General features: G+C 36.8%; 1 protein-coding gene and 1 long non-coding RNA gene across 2 annotated transcripts in view; one reads left to right on the top strand and one right to left on the bottom strand.

Annotated features, from left to right (window-relative positions):
• LOC139974341 (fibrinogen-like protein A) overlaps positions 1–16,123 on the top strand; it is a 196,080-nt gene that overhangs the window by 152,488 nt on the left and 27,469 nt on the right. The window lies entirely within an intron of this gene.
• Positions 2,328–11,338, bottom strand: LOC139974083 (uncharacterized). Its single transcript, XR_011795386.1, has 3 exons — positions 7,241–11,338; positions 6,480–6,669; positions 2,328–5,745 (listed from the first exon to the last, which is right to left on the bottom strand). It is a non-coding gene; the product is annotated as an uncharacterized lncRNA (long non-coding RNA).

Below are 16,123 nucleotides of genomic sequence, written 5' to 3'. Positions count from 1 at the left end.
AGCCCTCACAGTTACACTCGCCAGTACCCTCACTAGTACCCTGACCAGTCCCCTGACCAATCCCCTGAACGGTACCCTAACCAGTGCAATGTCCCATGCCTTGACTGTCACACCTGGGCCATCCCTGGTTGTTGCAGGCAGGCTTTGTATGGGTCAGGGGGATATTGTCTGGGGGAATTTTGTCCTAGAACCCCTAAATAGCACTCAAAACGGATAATGGTACCAGACGGTACCTGTACGTTGTCTGCTAGATTCATACGATGTCAAAAGGCTAGAACATGCACTATAATACTGTTAACAGTCGTCAGTAGGTATATACCGCACTCATCTCATATCAGTATTTGTTTCTAATGTCATAACAGGCAGCGGCGGAGCGTCCATACAGTCAGGCGGGAGGGGGGGGGGGGGGGAACTCAAAACACACTCCGCTCTATAGGGTTAAAAGAAATCAGCGAGAGCAGGCAGTAATGAAATTTACTTACGCTAATGAATTTTTTAAATCTCATTTAGGACAAATTATTAGGTCCCCTTGGTAACATCATTTACCCCCCCCCCCCATTCTCCCCTTCCCTTCCTCACAATCACCGCTTCTCTTACACCTAATATATGAGATATCCTCGCAAAGCGTGATGAACTAGTTCCCTCATTTATCTAATGCATGGGAAGAACTCGAAACTTTCTTCCTTATCCGTATATTCCAAGCTTTCTCCAAGAAAAGAGTTACATTACCTATTACCCAGATTTTTAAAAATATCCTCCCTCCTCATAAAACGTGATGAACTATGTCTCTCATTAATCTAAAGCATGGATGAACTACCAACTTTAAGCATATTACAAAGTTTTTCCACAAAAGAGCTACGGAACCTACAACACACAAATTATGTAAATGTCACTAAACGGCATCCGTAGGGACATCGTTTTTAGGTCCACATTTGAGTTTCCATCATATCTTTAATCTGCTTTTCATACATACCTTTTATTGTGATTGTTATGATGACCACATCTAAGGACTTTTGAGTCGTATTATTGTATCCAGTGGAATTGTCTCGCTGAGATATAAAAGGATGAATTTTCCGTACGTTTTCACGGTAGGCCCCTCTGTTCAAGGTCAATGCACGACTATAACATTAGGTCCACTAAGTGCGGATATTGGTCTCCATTTGCCACTATTGCAGTAAACCCAACCGAGCAACGTGTATCTACGGTGTCTCTTAAAAGACAATATTATTAACAAATTCGAAAAGAATTTTTAGTCTCTTTGGTGTCATTTTAAAAATATTTCTGATAGCATTACGTACAGAATTCTTTTATATGAGAAAGGTACATATGAGAAACATGACAATGACCGTGATAAAACCAATTTCAAGATTACTAGCGATCAATTCGCTCAATTTGATTCAAAAAAATGATTGAAAAGTGATATGAATTCCTCCTCATTCATTCTTTTTATTTGAGCATGTTGAACGCTTGCGATAACATGTCATTACGAATCATTGCAGACGCTCACCCAAACCGTCAAAAAATACCGCCCTCTCCCCCCCCCCCCCTTCCCTTCCTACACTGAGCTCCCAACAGTGGCGGAGCGTCAATACAGTCAGGGGCGGATGCCCCCACCCCCCTAACGCACTCAACTGGGCTGCTGGCGCCCTTTTCAGCTACTTATCACTTTTTTACTTATTCGCGATTATTGACTTTTTTTATGGCGCTCTCATCTACCTATTGACATTTGTCACATTTTGTTGGCGATGATACCTATTTATTCGTCGTTTATCTGCAAATTAGCAAGGCCCGGAAAGGGTCATTTCCGGCGATGTAGGGAGTATCTTTACTCACGCAAAAGTTTTCTGTACGCTCTGCGCCAACCTGTGGTGGCGCTCCGCTTAGATAAAGTCGAAAGCGCCCATTCAGACCATTCTCACCCCCTCTTACCAATACCCCTAGCTCCGCTACGATAACAGGAGTGACTTTCCATATGTTATTGGTAGGAAATTGCAGGAATTATTGGAATCCTCTATGAAAACTATATGTAGGTAGTCTTGTTTGCGTGGGGATTGAGTTGTGTAGGTGTTACACAAAAATGTAGATATGCTTTCTTTACTCTTGTGGAAATCCGCTTTCACTTTGATATCAGATAAACCTGTGGTGCATGCAGTGACGTAGCTAGGATTGTTCCAGTGGAGGGGTGGGCGCTTGGGGGTGGGGGCTTGACCAATTCCTGGGAGGGTCTCTTGTTACTACCAGAGTAGTAGCCCCCACCCCCACCCCCCGTGGCTACGCCACTGGGTACATGGTGCCGAAGCACATATCTTCAATTGTTTCAAGCTACTGTGTGACCAATAAGAAGTTCTCAAGATGAAGTTGCAGATCTGAAAGGACCAGTAATTTTACTAGGAAACCTTTCGACCACGTACACCTTTGAAGTAGGATAGGATTACACAGTATTTGAATTCTTCATCGATCGGCTTAAATTCTTAGCTTTATTCGTTGTATATCCATCTCTAGAAAACACATCCCAGGTTCTACAAGGCTTTGTATTTAATTAGCTGAAACTCTATAGACCAGTCTTGCAAGGTTTAAAGAAATGGCTCCTTACATAGTTTGCATGATTCAAATTCATACAGTGCAAATTCATCCAGATGCAAATTCATCAATATTGGTCGAGAACTTGCTAGAACATTCAGTAGGTATATTCAAATTTACACAGTTGGCAATGAGGTGCCACATTAATCTCATATCAGACGACAGGGAGATGGGTTAAACAAATCTCCCAAACCTGTACATCTATGTTACCCTAACCTACAGCGAAAGTTAAGACTAATGAATGAAATTCATACTTCAACCAAAGCTAGTCATGTTTGTCAACAATAGCGATAACTGGAATTTTGCATGAAAGGAAAACCCTATTTCTCACCAGGCAAGTCATTGCAGTAAGCTGTCTGAATTAGCATCTTCAGATTGAATATGGGTTTGCTGAGTTAGGGAGCAATATTTTCGAAGTACAAGGATCAACCAATGAACACAATTTTAACATAAGAGGCAGAGATAAGACACTATAGCAGAAATCATTATGTCTTCTTTCTGTTTATTACTGATAAATGCAAATATTTTCATTAAAAATCAATATGAAATTTTATGTTACTTTCAGAAATATATAAACAAAGCAACTTCTACAACTTCAGCTCATTCACATTCATGCTATCAGCTAGAAAATTTACCATGAGACACATTTTCTATGAGGCATTGATGTGAATACCACTGACATAACTTGTGCTATTCAAATGGATAAAGGGCTTGGTCAAGTCATGAATAAGGCTCTGCCTCATATATTGCACATGTACAAAAAGGGTTACTGCTGTACATGCAATACTTTTTAAATGGGGAGAGAGGGGGGAGGGGAGGGGAGAGATGTAATAACATGTTGAAAAGACCACATCTTTTAATTTGTCATTTTTCTTTTGAACATATGCAAATGCAAGAAATGAAAGCATTTGGAAATTTCTGAAAGAGATAGGCAGTTGTTGCCCTTGCACTGCTTTGAAGTCTGCACCACTGTAAATATTGTTGAAGGAGTGGAGTTCTGCGAATCTCTTGATATTCAAGGAATAATTTTTTCTTTTACTGTTTGTTAAACAGCTCCTAGCAGTAATATGTATTTACACGACATTGTATCTGAGGTTCATTATGTAACCGGTGTTTTCTACATACAGTCAAATTAAAAACCAATGTTAAACTTGTTCACCTGCAATGGTCTAAATTCAGAAAGTACATCAATATCATATCTCTTTTGCATGTTGTATAACGGTACTGAATTTGAAGTGGATTATATTTATCAATGAGTATAGCAATGTTTTGGGTAACAGCAATTAAAGCATCCATTTGAACTTCATGTTTTCCTTGCATTGTTTGCTACTTCCTCCTATCTAGATTCAAAAGGGAAATATAGATGAATGCTCAATACCTCAAACAACATTATTTAACCTTGTTTCCCACAAAAAATGTTCTGTCCCAGTTTCTGTAAACTACTCGGGATAAATGGAGGGGTGGGGGAGGGGGGGGGTTGGACAGGTTGGGAAACTAAATATTTGAAAGATGTTGTATTTGACAATAAAATTCACCTTCCCAAGAAAGTAATACAGTTCTTTAAGTGGCATTTTATGAAGGACCTACAGTATGTAATGATGGCAGAATTGGTTATTGCCTCCTGCTGAAATGTCCAATAAAGACTCGCAGTATTGGAATGTTCATCAGATTCCTCATTTTATAGAAACATCTGTGTTTATTGAAACTTTCCTAGGATTTTGCCAACAAGATGCAGTTGAAGTCTACTGTACCTTGTTGTCAAAGATGGAGCTCACAAAAAGTCCTATCAACTAGTCTTTTTCAAGCAGTGGCAACATATGGGGAAAAAAAGCAAAATATGGTACAATTTTGTTAATATTATTTTGAACTATTTATCCCAACACCCTATCCTCCTTTTAAGACTTTTGCAAGCTTGTAAACCAGTTACAGCACTCATGCAACATGATATAACAAAGGTTCAATGCCATAACATAAAGCTAGCAATTTGGAGTTAATTTGTTAAAGAATGATGAAGTTAATACACTGCAATATTGAATGGGGCTCAAAAGAGCTTACGAAGTCTTTTGAGGTACATTACTTGTTCTGATAAATATATTAATTACCCTAAGATTCAGCTATTAAAGCAGCTACTAGTCAGATACTAGATAGAATGGGATCATGAAGGTTTTTCAGATTTTACCTATATTGGCCTCAAATAACCTTTGACTTGGCTAAAAGCATTAGCGTGAACTCGGCACATGATACACCTGCATACAAACTTCCATTCATCATTCCAATATTGAACTATCATGTTAACAGGGCTTTCAGTTTCAGATATCTAGTTATCTCACATGGGCTTCTGCTATACTGTACAAATTTATAGACTAGTACTCAATGTCAGAAACCTATATGCACTACATATGACTACAACTTTTCCTTGTTGAGTTAGATGCTCTATGTTACTCTACTGACCTTGAGTAGCCTTTGACCCTCAATGAAGCCAACACCTACTAAAAATTCCAGTATAAATATAAAATTAATGAAATGGTTCAGAAAATACTTTAACAGAAAGAAAAACTATTATAAACACTTTGTTCATACTGACCTCAGCGTAAACAATTTAGAGACCAAGAACATATGGTATAATAACTATTAGCTAACATTTCTTCCTTCTACTCTGCAATTTTGAGAGAACAATAAGCAAAATTGATACTGGCAATGTAACATGGCAACAATAACAATAATTCACAAATGATGATGACATCAGAAAAAGTAGCAACCATGACAATGATGATGATGATTTGAAAGTCTTTATGAGCAATCCTAAATGTAACTAGAATATCACTTTTAGTAGAGCAGGGTTCTCACAAACACGTTTTAACCTGGCGGTGGTCGTGGTTTGAATATGATTTTGCCTCTCCCTGCATGGTTTGAAAGTTGAGCGCCCGGGCTGAACATTTATGAACCAGGAAAAGCTTGCTGCCACTTATCTGGTCCGAAAAACAAATTATAGCATGAGGTAAATTTCCTCCTGGGTGCATAATTATCATAACAGTTCAAGAATTTTTACCAAAAGTGATCTTTGGTATCTGGAGTCGTCTCGGACTTGAGGTGTCTTGGATTTGGCTCAGACCAGATGGACTCGGACTTGGATCGGACTCTGGCTAATTGGACTTGACTACAGCTCTGCAATAAATATAAAGAGATAATGGATTGTTAATAATTTATGATATGATGTTGTGAAGGTAGAGACTTAGAGAGTACTCCTAAATGTAATGGATAGCATTAAACTCTTTGTTTCACTAACAAAAGCATTCTCAAATACAGTAATAGCAACATTACAGCTAGAATAGTTGATTACCAATATGCTGCAGTGAAGTAAGGGAGTTATATAAAGAGCATCCCTCAATGTAATGACTAGGATGAAACTCTTAGTTTCACTAACAAAAGTATACCACATGCAGTACCAACATGTGGGGGGGGGGGATGCCCATTACATTGAGGGTCCACTAGACTTAAGGTTTGCTAGACCCAACATCCCCATTGTGGGAAGCATTATTGAGCATATAGTTAGTTTTAATAGGGTAACTGAAGTATTAAAAGACCTTGGTGTCTCCCCTCCCAGCAGTATAACAAGTGGAATAATGGATTGGTGAAACAATGTTTTATTTGATACAGTGAAGTAAGGGAGTTACATGAATAAATAGTTAATGCAATGAATATGATTAAAATCTTTGTTTTACTAACGAAAATTTTTCTCAAATACAGCAACATAAGAATTTGTATAAATGGATTATTAATAATGAATTTTATGATGCTGTGAAGGAAGAAAATTCATTAACAAATTTTAATTTGTATGCATGTCATATACCTGTCCAGAAACTAAAAAGAAAAATTCAAACTCATAGAATGCACCGTACCTGGCTCCAAGCAATGACATATAAATCTAGTCCCCATTGTATCTACAGGAATTGTTTGTCCAATTTTAATCGAAAGCCTTTCCTTTCATTGAAACGTTTGATCTTCAGTAAAAATATTCTTCAGTCTGCAGATTTTATTGATGACAGTACTTCCTTCTCTTGTGGAGAAATTCCACCAGCTCTTGTTAACCTACAACAAACCAAAACAACATTTCAATCATATGTCAAAGTTTCACTGAAGTACATTCCATGTAAATATTTTTAAAAGCCTCACATTTTGATATTGACATTGTTGCAAAAGGTACAAATAAACACATCATAATCAAGGTTAAAATGTGATGGTGTGTTAACACCTCAAGTGTTTGCTTTACAATCCTACCTACAATTCCCAGCCTGCCAGATGGCAGATTTACAGTACATTTGGTTTTCAAAGACTACACATACAGTCATTTCAATTCTGATAACATTCTATGATGGTGGAAGTAGCAACGTAAAACAAAAGGTTTGGCAGTGGACTTGGTGGGAAGTGGAAAGTCTTTCTTACATTACTTTGTTAGCCGTTGCCTTAGATCGTTTACAGGTTTTGAAAATAAACAGCAAATTTTCATTACCTTTGTTCGTGTTGAAACTTAGTACAGTAAATTTATATTATGTATAGTGTGTGTTGATCAGACTTAGAGGATATTAAAGGGAAGACTTTAGAAAACTAACTTTAGGTCATAGGGATTTAAAATATATGTCACGGTCAATACTGTACTTACTGAATATTAAAGACAACTGGGGATGTTTGCAATATATGCTTGTGGGAGCTCCTTATTTCCATATAAGCCATTTCTCGCTGCATCCCATGGTCAGCATGAACCAGCAGCTCAAAGTTACAGTACTTTGATATCCTGTGTCGACCTTGAAATTGCAGCCCTGTACTTCTTGCAATAAAGTGGAGCATATCTGCTGTGGTGTTCTCATTCTGCACTCATGCATTCCTCAAATTGTGCCAAATTTAAGCCATCTTTTCTGACAAGAGAATGAACATAAATAAGTCCAGATAATTGTTTCATAAATTGCAAGTGGAAGTCTTGACAGTGCAGTTCCCTATTTGATGTCAATACTTAGTGTACATGTTGTCCAATATTCATGTCAGTTTAGTTAATTTAGCTATCACTTTTTTCATGGAAACCGCATATGCAACAATTGAGAAAAATGCCACACTACTAAGTTTGAATATTGATCTATCACTTGGTATGTAAGTTGTACCCAGGAATTTAGCATGCAATCACTTCAAGAGATTGACTGAGTATTCATGCATGGTTCAATGCCTCATCCCGCATGCAGTTCATTTACTTAAAAATTGTATGCACCATAGACTATGTATACCGGTACATTTAGTCCCTCAACGTATCATTTGGGGTTTAAGCTCAGGACTACTCGTGTACACAGACTTTGGCATTATGACTGAGTTCATTTTTAATGTGTGGTTTCAATGATGTTGAAACTTTCCACTCACAATGGCATATGTGTGCATGTGCATTAGTGGGAGTACTGTGTTTGTGATCCTAGCTTGTAAACACAGTTTCTCATGACAGTAAGCTTTATTGGACAGATCTCATAGTTGGTACAGTATGTACATATAAGCATCACAAGTACAAGAAGCCTACTGTTTTTGGTGAAGGTCAAAGGTAATTTAGGTAAAACTGGTCAAATTGTGAAAACTCAATTTGAAGCATAGATAGATCTATTTATTGGTATGTCTAGGCCAGTGGTTAGTTCAACTGGGCAAACTTTTGAAAACCTTATTTAAACCATACATCTCAAGCCAGGGTACATTAACTTGCAGAGATATATAATGTTTAGTATCATGCTATATCGCTACAGAAGGCTTTCAGTGGTCTTTTTAGATCCCCAACTGTCACTTTAAAAATGTTGTTTATCACAGTTCTCAATAGTTTTTTGCTGTACATTATTAAGATACAATAAGTTGTACATGCAGCCTACACATATACAGTAGCATATATGTCAGATTGGCAAATTCATAAAATAAAACTTATTACATAATGGAAACCATGTGCAGTGCAGTTTGCATAATGGTGATTTATTTATACACCCAACCAGCTAGTATCGGATCATAGCAACATGTTACCACATGTATGCATTTAAGTATTTTGTCGCACAGTACAGTGCTAACATCATACAAGGGAGTTGTTACAGTTCCATAACAACTCTGATCATAATAGCCTGTTCGTGCAGGTAGTTGTAATGGAACAACTCCCTGGTTTATGCTACGGACATGAGAACTATCTAGTGCCTGTTGAACATTAGTCTTGTGCATTTTCATGTTACTTACTAACACCAAATTACTGCACACACATGGTCATTTTTAAAAGTATGAAAACTGAATATAATCAAGAGCTTTTATTTGGACATGATACCCAATATGAAACTACTTTAGTTGCACATACTGTATGTACGCTGGTTTTTATCATGAATGAGTTTTATAGGAGCCATGAATTTGGTTTTTTTTATGAAGTAGTTCTGGATTCCCTTGGCATTTTAACCTGATTGAAATTTAGCCTCTGTGATGCACTAATATGTGAGACCATTGATTAACCTAATTAATAGCTTTTAATGATGAAGACACTGATAAAAATTTCATCTCATTAGTGTGAACACAATGCAAGGTTCAATGAGGTACTGTGTATTTCCTTAAAATGCATGGCTGGTGGTTTTTCAACATATATACTCTAATCCTTTCAAATATGTTACATTGAATCTTTACACTTTTCCACTGATATATCACAGACTGTGTTTGTTTGTTATGGGACTCCATAAAACTGGATCAAACCTAGCAATTTTGGACAAGGAATTTGCTCTCTTCGCAAAAACCCCTAAGTGCTCAAGTGACTGTAGTTCACCCTGTGATGGCATTGTGGGACTTTTTGGAATACTTTTGATCAAGCTATTACTTCAGCACTATTAACACTACCCCCATCATAACTTTAATATCAAAATGCCTAAATTACTTAGCCATGATTGCCTTGTTATTCTAAAATGCATACTCAATTGTTTACCTTCAGCCATGATTCATCCCATAGGTGCAGGGGGAAAAAACTCATGATTCAAAAAAATGTACACTGCTACACTGAGGCCCTGTGTGACTTAGTTCTCTGAATCAGAACCAATGACACACCACTACTACTGTACGCACAGGGCTAAGTGATGCACACTAACACATATAGAGAATATTGTGGGGATGAATATTGTACCGAGACGGCAAACGTTTTCAAATTTTTTACTTTTGTAACTCGTTTATGGAATATGGAATCTATCAGGCCCTTTCTTTTACTGTAGTGTTCCGTTTGCTTGTGTATCTGGTTTTGTGGAGTTGTGACTTTCTGACTGCCTTATTTTATGGCAGAGAGATTGAGACATACCCAAAGATTTGTATTTCGTGAAATGGTTCAAAATTGCATCGCATGAATGCAAGTTCTTTCATACCCCTAAATTGACACATCTGTCCATAAGCTTACTGTAGTGAAGGCCTAAGTAAACATCCATTATCTTTCGATGCTGTTTGCTATGCTCTGAGCCTCTAACCTCAGAAAGGTCAGGTCCCAGAGATTAGTGGTATTATATTGAGGTAATTTTGGTTATTTTTAGGGAGTAAAATTTCCAAATGCCCCAAAACATGCAAAAACACAATTTGATCAGCATATACCTGAAATGGATTCAAACTCATGAAATATTTAACTCTGCTTGGCTGCAAAAAGTTATTGTTGCCTGCTGTATCGTTGCTAGTACTAGCTACAGTAGTACAGTAGTAGGCTAGTATTGTAGTAGTAATATTTGGAGGTGCGTCAATTATTAAGCCTTTACTTTAAAAGATCTGGAAGATCACCAGGCTGCAAAATGTGTAGCTTGACCAGTCTGTTACAAGTATATACTTTAATTAATTTATCACATTTTATATTCCGAGTATCAGTAAAGGCAGTAGCAGGCAGCTGTGATTTACCATAGCCAGTAATACTGATAGGTCCAATTTAGGGCTAACGTTAGGCCTAGGCTAGTCTACTCTAACTCTAACCATGGTCTTACTTTATTTGTGTTCAGCATGAAGGTATTTACTCTAAATGTTATTAATATATCCGGAACACTTTTAAGGAATTTACTTACAATGCATATACTCCACCAAAGTTCCAAAAGCCAACTTCAAATGGGCAACTTTTACGGTAACCTGCGGCACTTTCCTTTGTAGACTACCTGGCTAGGCCCACATAAAGTAACGCTGAATGTAGGCTATTGGGATAGCAACGATACGATCCGATCGACTGCCCTGCCACCGAACACAAAAAGAACTGGATGGGGGCGTTGTTTCGTTACGTGTAAATTTGCCAGTTAAAATAGAAACTCTTATTTTCTTAAATATCCCAAATTAATGGAAGAAAAAGTACAAACGCGAAGATTTCAGTGTAATTAGAGGAACCTGTAAGTTTCGGAACTATATATAGCCGCATTTGGTCAAAATCGAGGTGTAAAGTTGGGATCAACATATATACCATGTACGTAATTCTGTTATATACCCTTAAGAATTACCTCCACTTTTGAGGTGAAATTTTACCCTTCAAATGAACGATTTTTTTTTGGTAACTTCGGAATTGAAAAGTTTATGAGGTAATCTCTTAACTCGAAATAATCATTCCTCAAAGGAAGTGAAATTGATTGAACAAGAAGACCCTAGACTTAGGTTTACCTGGTGTCAGGTAAACCTATCCCCGAGGTAAACCTAAGTCCCAGCTATCATGCTATGAAGTAAACCAAAATACCAATGTATATATATATATATATATATATATATATATATATATATATATATATATATGTATATATATGTGTGTGTGTATTTGTAGGGAGTGTAGGTTGAATATCGTTTTTGCTGCTTTTTTTCTTCGGTTGAGGAAACCGAATTTAATAAAAGACGGTTTCCTTATATTGGGGCCAAAGAATGGAACCATCTCCCAATAATGTTTAGAGTGCTGCAACCATAAACCGTTTTAATTATGGATATTGTTACAGGCCCCAAAGATAATGTGATGGCTGATGCCTTGTAGTTGGATAGTTTATCATTAACAAGCAAAGAGTTTTAAAAGAAAAGGTGTCATTGTAAATAAATTCTGTATGTAAACCTTTAAGGTTATGAGTGCCTTAAATAAGCTTAAATGTTCATATGAAATTAAAAGTTAAGAAAGTTTTCTTTTCAATCAAAATTTCTTTCTTTAAGGGGGAGGGTGTTACAGGCCCCTAAGTAATCTCAATAATTTGTATGATTTTTGCAACAATTAGTTGTATTATAAATCAATATCATAGAATATTATATATTAATCTGAGAATCATAGTATAGAACTGCCTGGTGTGTGTGTGTGCATATCTGGTGTGTGCAGAATATTTTGAAAAGTTGAGAAGCTTCTAGAAGAGTTAGAACATTTGAGAACAATGTAGAACATCTCAACAGTACACATTGGAACAAGCTAGAACATTGGAGTGCCGCCAAGGGGACATCCCCTGTGCTATTTTTAGAACACTAGGTGAGGATTTCCTGGAAAGGTGAAGTGACCTTTTGGGTTGGTTAAACTGAGCTGGAGCTACTGTAAGATGCTTCTAGAATGGATGGACATTTCAAGATCTTTCTGGACTTGTGAAAAGGCTATATAAGCACCTGATAATTTGAGATCGAGAGTTTTTAACCATCTTGGCTCCAGGAGTTTAATAACCTCTCGCTCAAGTGAATCCTACAATTCCAGTGTGAGTAAATACTCACTTAGTTTGACAGTAAAGTTATAGCTGTCTTTTTATTAGTGGATTTGCTACAAGTTTACCGGCTTCGAAGTCGCCCATCGTTGTGTAGCCGTCTTCGGTTCTGTGCCAGTCAGCACTACTTATTGTGGCCTCTGAGTTACCCAAGGACAGGAATCCAAGGATAAACAAGCTGCAAGCACAACTTGGACATTCATTAGTAGTCGACCTCCGAAGTGGAAGTCATCAAGTTGGGAGCTGGATTTCTTCAATATTGGACATTCGTCCGTCTACAAGTTTCGCTGGAATATTCGCCAGGACTTTTGGTCACTGCGCTCGCGTTGCGGCACACACCAGGTCGTGAGTAAATTATAGTATAACTTATTAAATCTGTTTTAGTGTAAACTGCTTTGATATTGATAAATAATCTTTGTTTGATTTTAATTACCTTGAACACACAATTAAATAAATACTTATTGTTATATGTAAAGTTAAATTTTTAGACTGTATTGTTTAGTCATTTGAGTTGTGAATCCAAGGGGAGGTGTATTCTGGCCTTGATCGAGTTGATCGTAACAGAATGATATGACTCTTTTAATTTTATCTTATTGTTGTTTGTCTCTTCACCTGTTTTTATTTCATTTTTTGGGGAGGGGGGTTCTTACTTTATGTTTTGCTCCATTTTAAGTCAACTTTTGTAAGCTTATAGTATGGCTTTTTTTGCATGTGACTTTAAATACAATGCAGCTAACAATTTGCAATGATATCCTTCGTTCACAGTTTAACAACATATTTCCTTGGTAACGGGCATTAAATGTTCATTGTGTTTTTCGCTATGTAAGCCGTTCGGTTTAACCATCGTAAACATTAACCAACATTTATATCAGAAATATCATTAAAAAACCTTCGTTAAGTTAATAAATAGGCCTTCGTGGATACACGAAGAGAGCTATTTACTTTAGTTTCAATTGTTTATTAGCCCTTCACGTGCATCAGAAATTTGGCGAATATTTGAAAGGATTGTGTGCCACGGATGTATATATATAGAACCTGTGAACTACTAGATGGTAAGCATGAATATCTTGTCTGACGGGTGTAAACACATTCCTTGTACGGTGGGGAGCGGGGGGGGGGGATGTAATATACTGAGTCGCGCAGTGGTGGGTGTAAGAAGAAGGGTGTGAGAAATTTCGGCAAAAGGGTGACCGTGTGTTCTTAGATTCAAAATAGTGTTATAGTTTGACAGTTTTGAAACAATGTTGAAGTATTTCCCACCTGTTTAGGTTTTACCGCATATGCATGTTGTTTATTTATATATATATACCGTCATACTAAGATATTTTTCTGCAGTATTCTGCCTGTTGAGGGGAAGGGCTGGTCCTGCCCACTGATATTCTGCGTATAGTATAATATCTCTAGGTGAAACAATCGAGAATAAAATATTCGATTTCCCTCGATTTTTTTTTTTTTTTTTGAGAGGGAATTTCGCATCAAGAAATCAAGGTAATCACGTGACCCTCATAACTGTAATCAGGATTGGGAACAAAACATTGTTGTTTGCTTATTATATGTACAAAGGTTTACTTTAAAACATGTACTGTCTCAATTTGAACACGATGACGCATGAATTTGTCCTCAAACTGTTGCGATAACTGTTATTGACATGTGGCATGAAATTACTTTTGATAATTTTACAACAGAAACTGTTTTCAGTACAGGATGTGTTTCTATACCACTTTTAAGTTTGCCTTTTTTTCTTCTTTTTTTTTAGAAGTGATCTTTAAACAGTTTATGCTCTTTAATTAAACTTGCCGGACTTCTTATAGTCCGTAAGTTTCAAGAGTAACTCTATGCACAGAATTAATTTTGATATGCTGTTAAAAATATGCACTGTTAATAGTCAAGAATATGTCTAGTATACCACTTAAACATCTGAGGTTTAACACTTTGAAGGCGAGCAAAGTTGAATGGGGATGGGGGGGGGGGGGGGGTTCTAAAATAGTTCCGAACAATTAGTAGGTAGGGACTGAAACTATATGGAGGGCAGAGACGGGTGAAGGAATTTATAAAGGAGGGCTGTGGCCTGGATTTGTTGAAGTCGACTCCAAGTTAGGGTTTCTGGTGGTCCTCCCAGAGAGAAATCGATACAAATTTAGACGTCAAATGGTGCTTTCTGGGGCATATTGAGACTATCAATAAGGTCTATAATTAGCTAATGGTTGTGCTAATAAATTCTCTTGTGTGTGTGTTTTTTTTTTACTTTTGTGATTGAAAAAGGGTGTTCACCCTATAACCCGGTTGACTGTAAATATCTCCCGACTGATACTGTCCCCGATTAACAATGGAATTTTGGGACATATATTTTGTAACTTTCAACTACAGCAACAACAAAAAAACCTGAAACAAATTTATCATTGTACTTCTGACATCACATCAGCTTGCTTCAAGTTCACTTTTGGTCTCCAGTATCAATCTGATGTTAACTGAAAACGTTGCCTATGAAATGAATTCAAACTTCAACTGGAAACTTAGAATTTATTCCTCTTTCATCAGCCAAAATAATCATTCACCTGGAATAGCTTCTTTTTGTGTGGTTTTATAAATTTGGTTATCTATCGCCGACTGGAGTATCAGTGAAAATAAAATCCGTTGCCATAGCAACCTCCAAAAAACATCAGTTACAATTCTGAATAATGTTTTATTTATGGAATATTTTACGACAGTTTGTGGCTATCATTAACACACTAAATTGCCCTTTTTTACTAGAAATTAATTTAGAGCTTTCATTTAATAGTATAGGCCTAGTTTTCGATCAATTTGACGTACAACTGTTTTAAGCTACATTCAAACACAAAAGAGGTATATGAATACATAAATGTCATCGCCACCGCTTTCTAATTGTTTGCACACGTAGGCCTTCAAGTGATTCTGAAAAGTACGGTAGTTCTGAGAGGACAAATGAGTTGTATATAGTCCTATCGTGTAAAGTATAAGCAGGGAACAATTCTCTGGTATGAGTTACGCGATATCGCGACAATTTGATATGTAATGTCAAGATGTCATGTTAACTGTAACTTGACGAGTCATCAATTATCTTGTTTATTGACGTGTTTGTCAAGTTTTACATATCTAACGCCACAGCTCGACAATTTACAAATTGACAATTTTCTTCAAATGTCATGTTATCGTAACGTGTCAACTCGACAAATATCGAGTTTTTTTTTTGTTTTTGTTTTTTGTAAATGTAAACTAGTATATATGCAAATCACCAACTTGATAATTTGACAATTTTCTACAACTCGGATGTCTCTTCAGGGCCACCGTTACAAGATTTGAAAAAAAAAAACATTACTTGTTAATATGCAAAGAACTTATCAAAATATATCTCTTCTCTGCGAAATAGATGTCTCCAAATTTGAAAAGAAGAAAACCATATATCGCCACCAATATTTTTTAGGTCCTTTTGTTAAAATGAAACACTCCCTAAAAAGCAATTTGTTTGGCGTTGATTTTAATTTAATTTTCGTTATTGTTCAATAACAAGATAAATTGGTCGGTACACAATTTTGGATAACATTGTCACCAGTAGGCGACCAAACGCGAAAATCTACATATTTAAAGACCAGCAATCGTCCAATATTCCAGCGAACGACCGATCATCTCTCATGAGGACTGAGCCGTCGTCCACCAGACTTCCCCTCTATCCACCAACCCCCCCCCCCCACCCCACCCCCTCCTCGATGATATTGGTTTGGTATGGTATATTGAGCATGCCTATCGAGATATGGATTTAGTTATTTATATAATTCATAATTTTACATTTTTTAATTTTAATGTTAAAGTTAACATGTTTAAATAAT

This window comes from Apostichopus japonicus, chromosome 9 (assembly GCF_037975245.1).
Source record: "Apostichopus japonicus isolate 1M-3 chromosome 9, ASM3797524v1, whole genome shotgun sequence".
NCBI lineage: Eukaryota > Metazoa > Echinodermata > Holothuroidea > Aspidochirotida > Stichopodidae > Apostichopus > Apostichopus japonicus.
This window is presented reverse-complemented; position numbering and strand designations above follow the sequence as displayed.